The following is a 12,834-nucleotide window of genomic DNA, read 5'->3' as shown; positions in this document are numbered from 1 at the left end:
ATTATTGAGAAAAATATTTTAGTTATACTATCTTTGCTCAAGTGATTATTCCAGCAAATATTCTAAGTCAGTCTTTGAAAGCCATCCTGAATAAATTGTGTTCAGTTACATATTTGCCCTGAATACAAAAGTTGCTCCCATAAATCAACACAAACTGAATACTATAAATTCACAAAAAGAAAAGGAATAAAACCTATTAATATGAAACTCTATCCCCAATCCATCCTGTTGTTCATGATATTTGCAGCACCTTTCTGTAATGTGAAAAATGAAAAGCCTGAATTTGGTTGAATAGTGTACAAGACTCAAAGTGTTCAAATTTAGCCTCCTTATCAAAAATACATTAGTTTGTCAAAGTACTCTAGAAGTATAGCATAGGAAACTTGTAGACAAGAGTGGCAGTACCTTCCAAGAATGTATGTGCACATGTCTATAAAATTTAGAAAATTAACTTTGCTTCTGAATAGATAAGTATGAATAATTATAACTGTGCATACTTATACATGCATGTATATATGGAAAGAGAAAGAAAAATGGTAATTGCAAAACTGCAAGATTTGCATTTACTAGCATCTAAAGTAATTGAGTCATCATCACATGTAGCACCATCACAATATTCATAGCATCTAGGGTGGCCATGAATATGGGGGCATAATTCTGAATCTCAAAACACAACAGACTCTCCATATGGAAGACAGAACCAAAGCGTTTATTCAGATACCAAAAAGTCAAATCTATCATAGTAACAATGAAATCTATACACAATAACAATGCAGAGAACAGCACCAGCTCTAAGCCTTCCCTCAGTTAGGCTTCCCACAAACAAACTCACAAACAACTCTCTCACTCACACTAGCTGCTGCCCCAGATGCTGCTTTCTCTGTCTCTCCCAGATCTGACTGCTCTCTCCCGCTTCTCAGCTCTACTCTATCCTTCCTGCTCCACCACTTCCTGTTCCACTCATTCAGCAAGCTCCTCCTACCACAGACTCATGTAACTCAGGCTTCCATGTGACTCAAGCAGGTCACATGGGCCTATTAATGGATGGGAAGGATCTTCCAATCGTGCAAAAATATATTAAAATACAAGCAAATATGACATTTCCTTCCTTTTATTCCTTCCTTTCTTTAACAATCAATCAGTCCCTAAATTTATTAACTTACTACATAGTCGCCATCATGCTAAACTCTGGTTCTTAAAATAAAATAAAAAAAAAAGTTACATAATGCTTACTTATGTATGCCAACTACATGTAATTCAGTCTACTAATAAATGGGATAAAACTAATTCAGTTTCAGAAAGTATTATTTTTTATTCCAGATCACAAATCTAGGGATACTGTTTATAATAGTGTATCATATGGTAGGTATACAAAGTAAGGTTCTTTAGAAAAGGCAACCCCAAAGCATGAGCAGATCACCTCTTCAGCAAAAGGGTCATTTATGAGTTATCTGAAATTGGAAATTCACCTTGTAATGGTGGCACATTTTGAGGCCACATATGACACTTGCAAATGGAGTGGGAGAAGAAAGGGATAGACATTACCCTGACAATCTTGGAGTGGAGTCTTGAGACAAGAAAGAAGATTTGAAGATGTACCAAAGCCATTTCACCATTGGTTATGCAGTAATAGTCACTGGGCAATAATTTTCAATAGCAAAAATACTGCAATTCTGTTTTATTTGTAGAAATGTCACATTACAAGATTCTAGACATCTATTTTCTCATCTGTGCACACCAACAACTTCCACATGGCTTTCTTTGTAGATTAACTGCAACCAACTTCATATTAAATTATTCACTTAAGTTGTCTTTCGATTACTTCAGTGACTACATATCTTTTGGTCAATACCCCTACGTAGGGCAAAGGAATCATTGCAAGTGATTTGAAAATCCTCTACATGCATAGAAATGCTGAGTCAAGTGCTTACCTAATGTCTTCCATACATATGTATGGACATTTTCAGATATTCATTGTGATTAATAATTACAAATTCATCTACAAGGATTACTGAAACCACAATACTTTTTTGTAATTAAGCATGTTATCTATTCATAGATTCCAGTAATACAGTAAATAATACATTTGTGATATGAGATGTTTGAAAAAAAATTTCACTGAAGATTTTTCCTTATAGTCAGAAGTTCAGAAACACGAACCTTGTTCTTTACATCTTATTAATTTACATCTATATTAATTAATATATATATATGCATATATATGTATGTATGTTCAGATTGCCCTATCCTGTAACTTTTTTGTGAAGGAAAAATTAATTTGTACTCTTCAGAATTATGTCTGAAGTATAGTATCATTCAGAATCTTAACATGCTGTGGTCTTCAAGACCATCTATTAAGAGTTGGAGGGTGATGGAGGCAAAATGGCAGAGTAAAAGCAGGGACTTGCTTCAACTCTCCCCCAATCCCCACCAAATACCTATAAAAATGACTCTAAGCAAATTATGGAGCTGCAGAACACACAGAATGATGATACGAAGCAAATCTCCAGCCCAAGACAGCCTGGAAGGTTGGCAGGAAGTGTCTATCCCACTGGGCTGGGAGCCAGTGTGGGCTATGCTGGCACAGACAAGGCATCAGCAGACCTCAGGGGAACTGAATAAGTAGCAGCTGTGGCAGTTTCCAGATTTCTTGACGACAAAACACCAAGGACAACACGGAAGATCAGTGGAAAAAAAATGTCTGACCTGTGTGAGAAAGTAGCATGGTCTGGCCCCAGCCCCAGGGTGGCAGAGGGGGTAGAGGAGCCTGTGGCAACCTCAGAGCAGCAGCAGGGGTTGTTTCTGGAGCTCTAGGCCCACAGATTGTAGGGGGATGAAGTGACTGACAGTACATCATCCCCCATCTCTGGAAGCAGAGAATTTCTTTGACCAAGAGCTCAAAAGTCAAGTAATTCATTAGGGAAGTGAGCAAAAGCTCAGAAAAAAGAAATCAGACTATAGAGTCTTACTTTGATGACAAGGAAGATAAAAACATACAACCAAAAGAAGATGACAAAAGTCAAAGTTCCTATATCTAAAGCCTCCAAGAGAAATATGAATTGGTTTCAGGCCATGGAAGAATTCAAAAAGGATTTTCAAAATCAAGAACAGAAATGAGTGATGGAAGAAAATCATGATAAACAAGTAATTACTTGCTAATGGGGAACCAAAAAATGCTGAAGAAAATGACACCTTAAAAATAGATTAATCCAAATGGCAAAAGAGATCCAAAAAGCTAAAAAGAGGAAGAATTCCTTGAAGAGCAGAATTGATCAAATGGAAAAGGAGGGACAAAAGCTCACTGAAGAAAATAATTCCTTCAAAATTTGAATAGAGCAGATGGAAGCTAATGACTTTATGAAAAATTAAGACATTATAAAACAAAACCAAAAGAATGAAAAAATAGAAGACAATATGAAATATCTCTTTGGAAAAACAACTGACCTGGAAAATAAATCCAGCCAATATCATTTAAAAATTTTTCAACTACCTAAAGCCATGATCAAAAACAGAGCCTAGACATTATCTTTCAAGAAATTATCAAGGAAAACTGCCGAGAAATTCTAGAACCAGAGGATAAAATGGTTGTTGTCCTTCATTCTTGAAGAGGCCCAAAATGGCATCACCATGATAAAGCCAAGTTTCCATGTGTACAACTGTGGCTTATCAGATCAATATGAGCTCACAATACTCTCCCACAGATTGGGCGCAGATAGTCCATGTGAACATTTGGAGTGGATCTCTAAATTTACACATCCTACATTTACTTTGTGCTGTCTCAATTCTGCTTTGTTTATAGAACACAGCACCTTGTCTGATGTGGGCAAGCACACATTTTGCATTCAAACAACATGGCCAGTCCATCAGAGTTGTGCTCTCTGAAGCATAGTTTGAATGCTTGACAGTTTAGTTCAAGTAAGGACTTAAGTGTCATGTGCCTTATCCTGCCAGGTGATCTTCAGAATCTTCCTAAGACAGTTCAAATGGAAGTGATTTAGTTTTCTGGCAAAATGCTGGTCGATGCTGGTAAAACAGATGTTGAAAGATAGCCTCCTAAAAGAGATTTCAAACAGAAAACTCCTAGGTATATTGCAGCCAAATTCCAGAGTTTCCAGGTCAAGGAGAAAATATGGCAAGCAGCCAGAAAGAAACAAGTCCAGTATTGTGAAAACACAGTCAAGATAACACAAGATCTAGCAGCTTCCACATTAAGGTTTCAGAAGGCTTGAAATATGATATTCCAGAGATCAAAGGAACTAGGATTAAAACCAAGAATCATCTAACCCAGCAAAACTGAGTATGGGGAAAAAAAGGTCATTAAATGAAATGGAGGACTTTCAAGCATTCTTCATGAAAGACCAGATTCAAAATTAAAATACAAGAATTAAGAGAAGCATTAAAAGGTAAACAGAAAAGAGAAATCATAAGGAACTTACTAAAGTTGAACTGTTTATATTCTTACAGAAAAAGATAATATTTGTAACTCTTGAGAACTTTCTCAGTCTTAAGGTAGATAGAAGAAATAGATATATATATCTAGATATATATATATATATATATATATATATATATATATATATATATATATATATATATAGAGAGAGAGAGAGAGAGAGAGAGAGAGAGAGAGACAGACAGACAGACAGACAGACAGACGGCACAGGGTGAGTTGAATAAGAAGGAATGATATCTAAAAAATGAAATTAAGGAATGAGAGAGGAATATATTGAGAAAAGGATAAAGGGAGAAGTAGAATGGAATAATTCATCTCTCACAAAAAAGAGGCAAGTAAAGCTTTTACAATGGAAGGAAGATGGGGGAGGTGAGAAGGAAAGAGTGAACCTTACTCTCATCAAATTTGTCTTAAGGAGGGAATAACATGCACATTCAATTGGGTATGAAACTCTATATTACCCTACAGAAAAATAGGAGGAAAGGGGATAAAGGAGGAGCCAAGGAGCGATGATAGAAGGAAAGACAAATGCAAGGAAAGGGTAATTAGAAGTAAACACTTTTTAGTAGAGACAGGGTCCAAAAGAGAATAGAATAAATGGAGAGTACGATAGGATGGAGAGAAATGTTGTTAGTCTTTCACAATATAACTTATGGAAATGTTTTCCATGACTACACATGTATAACCTATATTGAATTGTTTGCCTTCTCAATGGGGGCAGGTGAGGATGGAGGAAGGGAGAGAAGTTAGAACTCAAAGTTTTAAAAACAAATGATAAATAGCTTCCCTTACCACCACCACCAACAACAACCTTTTTAAAAAGCCTCTAAGAAAAACAGATGAACACACACTCACGGAAAGACTGCCATTAGCAAAATTTCAACACTAACAGAGGAGTGCTGTTTGGTCTGCTCCATCCATCTACCTGTGTGTAAGCTCCCAAATATCTATCTTCTGACTGTTTGTGTGTTGCCTTCTGTCTCCTGTGTCCAAGACCAGATCCCGTGTCTGCTCCTCCTATGTGTTCCTCTCCTTGGTTCCACCCAGGCCCCTGTGATTGGCTCTGGCCCCTGTGTGTTTATCCTCTTGCTCTCATTTATCTCTCCTCATCCTCCAGGGGTTCTTGAATTCTGTGCCAGCTCCCTCCTTCAATGGGCACAAGACCCCTTTCCTATCTCCTTCTCTACCAACCTTCCCCACATCTGTGGCCAAATTCTTATTATGTAAAAATTACTTTGTGTAAAGATCCCTAATGGTCCATTCATATAAAGCAAAAATATTGTTTATCTAGATAGATAGATGACAGATAAATCCATTATTGATTTTAATTCATTTTTATGATAACTTTTAGGAAAATATAGTTTTCCTGATTATCTCTTTCAACTGTCTCTTTCTGCTTTTTTCCCTGCTATTGATTTGTCTGAGATCATTATTGATATCCCTGTCTTTATTTCTGTTGAAGCATAATAAATTATGCTCCAGTCCCTTATTTTTACCTCTGTATCTTTTGATTTCGAATGTCTTTCTTATAAATGACATATTGTAGGATTCTGCTTTCTAATCCATTCTGCTTCCCACTTCTATTTTATGGGTAAGTTCATTCCATTTACATTCATAGTTATCATTGTTAACTGTGTGTTTTTCTCCATTCTAATTTCTTATATTTATCATTCTTGTTTTTGTCCTGTTCCTCCTCAAAAGTCTTTTTTGTTTTTCATTCTGTCTCCTACCTCCTATCTTCTCTCTTATTGTCCCACCTTAGTATTTGATCCTTTCCCTCCTACTTCTCTATTGGATAACCTCCATTTTTGTACCCAACTAGTTATGTCAAAGTAAATTGTTCCCTCCTTGCACTTACTCACATGAGAGTGAAGTTCTAGTGTTGCCTACTTCCTCCTCTCCCCTCCATTATATAAATTCTTTTTGTATGCTTCTTGGGAAATAATTCCCCCTCCCCATTCTTTTCCTTTTCTCTTCTCCCAGTGTATCCCTCCTTCTCACCTTTTTCATTCCTGTTTTGAGATCATCTCAACATAAAAAACAAACAAACACACAAACAAAAACCTCACACTCATAGCTTCTGTTTAAATAAACTCCCCCTAACCACCCTCGTGATAATAGGCTTAGGGCTAACTTGTCATCTTCCCATATAAGAATGCAAACAGTTTAACCTTGTTAATTCCTTACATTTTCTGATTCACGTTTACCTTTCTGTGCTTCTATTGCATCTTGTGTTTGAATGTTAGATTTTCTATTCAGTTCCGGTACTTTCCTCAGGAATACTTGAATGTAACTTATTTCATTAAATGTCCGTTTTCCCCCTGTAGGATTATGACCAGTTATGCTGAGTAGGTTATTTCTCATTGTAATTCTAACTTCTCACCTTTTAAAACATCATATCTGAAATTCTCCATTCATTTTTGGTGGTAGCTGCCATATCTAGTGTGAACCTAACTGGATCCACCATATTTGAATATTTTCTTTTTGGTTTCTTCTTTTTCTGCCTCTGACCTCAGAGCTATAGACATTGTCTATAATATTCTTTGGTCTTATCATTTTGATATTTCTTTCAGGAAATGACCAGTGTATTCATTTAATTTCTACTTTGCCCTAAGGTTCTAAGTTATCTGGGCAATTTTCCTTTATTTTTTGGAAATATTATGGATCAGATCTTTTTTGGTTGTTTTTCATGGCTTTATATTAGTCCAATGATTCTTAAATTCTCTCTTCAATCTATTTTTTTTTGGTCCTTTGTTTTGATTATATTTCACATTTTCTCCGTATTGTTTTGTTAATAACTCCTCCCCCTTCATCCCTCTTCCTTTCTCCCAATGGCATGAAATCCATATGTATTTTCCACATACATTCTTGTTAAACACGTTTTCACGTTAGTCATATTGCACAGAAAAATTAAAACAAATGGGATAAACAACGAGAAAAAACAAACCAAAACAAAACAATATAAAAAAATAGTCTGCTTCATTCTGTGTTCCAACTCTGTAGTTCTTTCTCTGGATGCAAATGGCATTTTGCATCAAGAGCTCTTTGGAAATATTTTAGGTCTTTGCATTGCTGTGAAGGTTTAAATCTATAATAAACAAGCCTTGCACATTGTGGCTGTTACTATGTATATTCCCAAACTGAAAAAAAAGATCAAAACTGTTTTGCTTCTTGATGCCTGCTGGAGTCATTAGCTTTCACTTGGCCAATTCTAATTTACAAAAAGTTTTTTTTTTTTTTCTCAAGTAATGTTTTGTATTTCTTTTGCTATGTGACCAATTCTGTGTTTTGAGGAGTTATTCTCTTCAGAATTTTTGTGCCCCTCATACCAAGCTTTGTCTTTTTGTATTTTTTTTTACATATAGTTAATTTCTTTTCCCAATTTTCTTCCACCATTCTTATTTAATTTTTAAAAATTTTTGGTTTTTCTAGGAATTCTTATTGGGCTTATGCATATGCATTTCTCTTTTAAGCTTTGTTTGTTGGTGTTTTCAAGTCATTGTCTTCTGTATTTTTTATCTTTACCTTTTTGTAACTTGTAAGCTCCTTTTCTTAGTTCATTCACTTAGTTTTTTCAGGTTGCTTCATGACTTTGGACTTTATTAGTTAGGGGCTCTGCTCACTTCTTGCTGGTATGTCTGGTCTGATCCCTTACCTTCAGTTTTACTTTCTTCAGTTCTTCAGTTGCTTTTAGTTTTGGAACTTGTATTTTTTTTTTGGTGTTTCCAAAGTGGTATAATCTAGGAAGAGAGTTCTTCATTGCCTTCCTGATTTGTGCTTAGTCTTTACACAGATAAGGTTCTTACTCCCCATGACCAAGACCAAACATTCCTCTTAGCCCTGGAACTGTGACCCAGAAATGAGCAATGAGTACAAAGCTGCTTGAGTGGGATGAATTGTCTCTGCACTGGAACTATGACTCAAAACTGGAGAATCAGAAAAGAAGCTGCCAAATGTCTCTCTATTCTTCACTGATACTATGAGCAGTTCCCTAGAATATTTTTCTGCCCAGAATTTGTATCCTTGCCATTCCTGGGTACTAGGCTGCTCCCTGCCACTGCCGCCACCTTCACAGCCCAGTGTGGCTTCTGCTGGGCTGGGATCCCAACCAGCTCAGTGTTTGTATATCTCTCTATCTTCCTAAACTGCCCTGGGTTGGAAAAGTACCTCACCATAACTTTTCTTGGCTTTCGTACTCAGAATCTGGCTTGACATGTTTTTTAGGTCATTGTGGAAAAGGTTTTGGTGGAGCTACATCACAGTTACTAAATTCTCACTCTATTATCTTGACTCTGAATCAGATGCCATTTTTTTAAATAATATTTTATTGTTTTCCCAATTACATGTCAAGATACCTTTTAGCATTCATTTTTACAAGATTTTGAGTTCTAAATTTTTCTCTCTGCTTCCTCCCCCTCCCTTCTTCCTAAAATGGCAAGCAATTTACTATAGATTATGCATGTGCTATCAGTAAAACATATTTCCATATTACTCACAGTTGTGAAAGAAGAAATAGATCAAAAATAAAAAAAAAACAAAAAAGAAAAAAGTGAAAAAAGTATGCTTTGACCTGCATTGAGAGTCCATCAGTTCTTTATCTGGATGTGGATAGCATTTTCTTTCATGAGGTTTTTTGTTTGTTTGATTGTTTGTTTTTACTTATCTTGGATCATTGTGTTGCTAAAGTTGAGACATTCATAACTGGTCATCACACAGTGTTGCTGGTACTATGTACAGTGTTTTACTGGTTCTGCTCATTTTACTTTGCATAAGTTCTTACACAACTTTTGAGGTTTTTCTGAAATCTGCCTGTTCATCATTTTTTATTGAACAATAGTATTCCATTACATTCATAGACCATAGCTTGTTCTGTTATTTCCCAATGATGGGCATCCCCTCAATTTCTAATATTTTTCCGCCATGAAAAGAGCTGCTATAAATATTTTTGCACATGTAGATCTTTTTCTTTTCTTCACTTTTTTTAAAAGATCACTTTGGAATACAGACTTAGTAGTGGTATTGCTGGATTAAAGGATATGCACAGTTTCATAACCCTTTGGACATTGTTCCAAATTGCTCTCCAGAATTGTTGCATCACTTCACCTCTAACAACAATGTGCTAGTGTCCCAATTTCCTCACATAATCTTCACCATTTGTCATTTTCCATTTTTTATCATATTAACCAATATGATAGGTATGAGGTGGTACCTCAGAGTGGTTTTAATTTGCATTTCTCTAATCAATAGTGATTTAGAGTATTTTCTCGTATGATGACAGATAGTTTTAATTTCTTCATCTGAAAACTGCCTATTCACATACTTTGACCATTTATTAATTGGAGAATGACTTGAATTCTCATAAATTTGATTCAATTCTCTATACATAATTTAAAAAATAAGGCCTTTACCAGAGACACTGGCTATAAACATTGTTTCTCAGCTTTCTGCTTTCCTCCTAATTTTGCTTAAACATTTTGCATTTCATAACATTCTCTGTATCTTGTTTGGTCATATATTCTTCCCTTCTCCATTGATCTGACAGGTAAACTATTCCTTCATCTCCCAATGTACTTATGGTATCACCCTTTATGTCTAAATCACATACCCATTTTGACCTTATCTTGGTATTCAGTGTAAGATGTGTGTCTTTGCATAGTTTCTGCCATACTATTTTCCAGTTTTCTCAGCAGTTTTGTCAAATAGTGAGTTCTTATCTCAGAAGTCTTCGGATTAGTCAAACAATAGCTTACTGTAGCCATTGAGTACTGTCTTGTGTACCTAACCCATTCCACTGATCCACCACTCTATTTCTTAACCAGTAGCAAATAATTTTTATGATTGTTGCTTTATAATATAATTTTAGATCTGGCATGACTAGGCCATCTTCCTTTGCATTTCTTTTCATTATTCCCTTGATATTCTTGACCATTTTTTTTTTCCAGATCAATTTTACTACTTTTTTCTAGCTCTAAAAATGTTTCTTTTTTGGTACTAAAAAGTAAATTAGTTCAGATAGAATTGTCATTTTTATTGTATTAGCTGGGTCCATCCATGAGCAACTGCATTTTTCTAATTATTGAGGTCTGAATTTATTTTTGTGAAAAGTGTTCTGTAAATGTATTCATATAGTTCCTGGGTTTGTCTTGACAAGTAGACTCCCAAATATTTTATATTGTCTACGTTTATTATAAATGGAATTTTTCTTTCTAGCTCTAGCTCCTGGGCTTTGTTACTAATATATAAAAATGCTGATGATTTATGTGAGTTTATTTTACATCCTGAAACTTTGCTAAAGTTATTATTTCAATTTTTATTTTTAGTTGATTCTCTAAGATTCTCTTAGTATAGCATCATATCTACAAAGAGTGATAGCTTTGCCTCTTCTAACCCCTTTGATTTCTTTTTCTTTTCTTATTGCTAAAGCTGTCATTTCCAGTACAATACTGAATAACAATGATGATAATGGACATCCTTGTTTCACCCCGGATGTTTTTGGAATTGCTTCTAGTTTATCCCCATTACATATAATGCTTACTGATTGTTTTAGATAGATGTTACTTATCATTTTAAGCAAAACTCCATTTATTTCTATGCTCTTAGTGTTTTTAATAGGAATAGGTGTTGTATTTTGTCAAAAGCTTTTTAAAAAATCTATTGAAATAGTCATATGATTTCTCTTACCTTTGGAATTTATATGGTCAATTATGTTGATAGGTTTCCTAATACTGAACTAGCCCTGCATTCCTAGTATAAATCCTACCTGGTCATAGTTTACTATCCTTAATATGAGTTGCTATAATCTCTTGGTTAATATTTTATTTAAAATTTTTGCATCAATATTCATTAGGAAAATTGGGCGATAATTCTTTTTCTCTGTTTTGGCTTTTCCTAGTTTAGGTATTAGCACCATATTTGTATAATAAAAAGAATTTGGCAGCACTTCACTTCTTTTTCCAAATAGTTTATATAATTTTATAATTGTTCTTAAATGTTTGGTAGAATTCACTCATAAACCTATCTGGATCTGGTGATTTTTATGGAGGAGTTCATTGAGAGCTTGTTCAATTTATTTTTCTGAAATGGGGTTATTTCCTCTTCTGCTAATCTGTGCAATTTATATTTTTGTAAATGTTCATCTGTTTCACTTAGATTGTCAGATTTCTTGGTATAGAGTTGGGCAAAATGGCTCCTCATTATTGCTTTAATTTCCTCTTCATTGGTAGTGAATTCCCCCTTTTCATTTTTGATACTGGTAATTTGACTTTCTTTTTTATTTTTTTTAAACTAAATCAACCAAAAGTTTATCAATTTTGTTTTTATTTTCATAAAACCCCCTCTTAGTTTTATTAGGTCAATACTTTTTATTTCAATTTTATTAATCTCACCTTTGATTTTCAGAATTTCTAAATTGGTATTTAATTGGGGATTTTGAATTTGTTCATTTTCTAGCTTTTTTAGTTGCAAGTCCAATTCATTGATCTCTTTCTTTGTATATCTTATTCTTTTAAGAATTTAGGTATATATGATTTCTCCTTAGATCTGCTTTAGCTGCATTCCGTAAGTTTTGGTATATTTTCTCATTATTGTCACTCTCTTTGATGAAATTATTTTTTCATTGATTTGTTGTTTGACCCAGTCATTATTTATGATTATTTAGTTTCCAATGAATTTTTAGTTTACCTTTCCACAGTCCTATATTACAACACAATATCAAAATGATTCAATTCATATTTCATCCTTTCTTCATTGGGTTGTGAGGTTTTTAATGCCCTGATACATGGTCAATTGTTGTGTGTCATGTACCACTGAAGAAAAGCTATATTTCTTTCTGTCCACATTCAATTTTCTCCACAGTTCTGCCATATCTAACTTTTCTAAAATTCTCTTTGCTTCCTTAACATTTTTCTTGTTTATTTTGTGATAGATTTTATCTAGTTCTGAGAGGGGGAGGTTGAGGTCCCCCACTAGTATAGTTTTGCTATCTGTTTCTTCCTGTAACTCAACTTCTCCTCTAAGAATTTGGATGCTTCATTGTCTATGGTACCTTTTATCAAAATGTGGTTTCCTTCCTTATCATTTAATTTGATCGAGTTTTGTTTTTGCTTTGTTCAGATCAGGATTGCTACGTCTGCTTTATTTTTTTTACTTAATCTGAAGCATAATATATTCTGCTCCAGCCTTTTACCTTTACTCTCTGTGTATCTTTCTGTTTCAACTGTGTTTCTTATAAATAATATGTTGTAGGATTATGGTTTTTAATCCTGTCTCCTATATGTTTCCATTTTATAGGAGAGTTCATCCTATTCACATTCACAGTTATGATTACTGTGTCTTTCCATCCTATTTTTCCCCATTTATTCTTTTCTCTTCTTTCATCTTTT

This window comes from Notamacropus eugenii, chromosome 4, assembly GCF_028372415.1.
Source record: "Notamacropus eugenii isolate mMacEug1 chromosome 4, mMacEug1.pri_v2, whole genome shotgun sequence".
NCBI classification, from domain to species: Eukaryota; Metazoa; Chordata; class Mammalia; order Diprotodontia; family Macropodidae; genus Notamacropus; species Notamacropus eugenii.
This window is presented reverse-complemented; position numbering follows the sequence as displayed.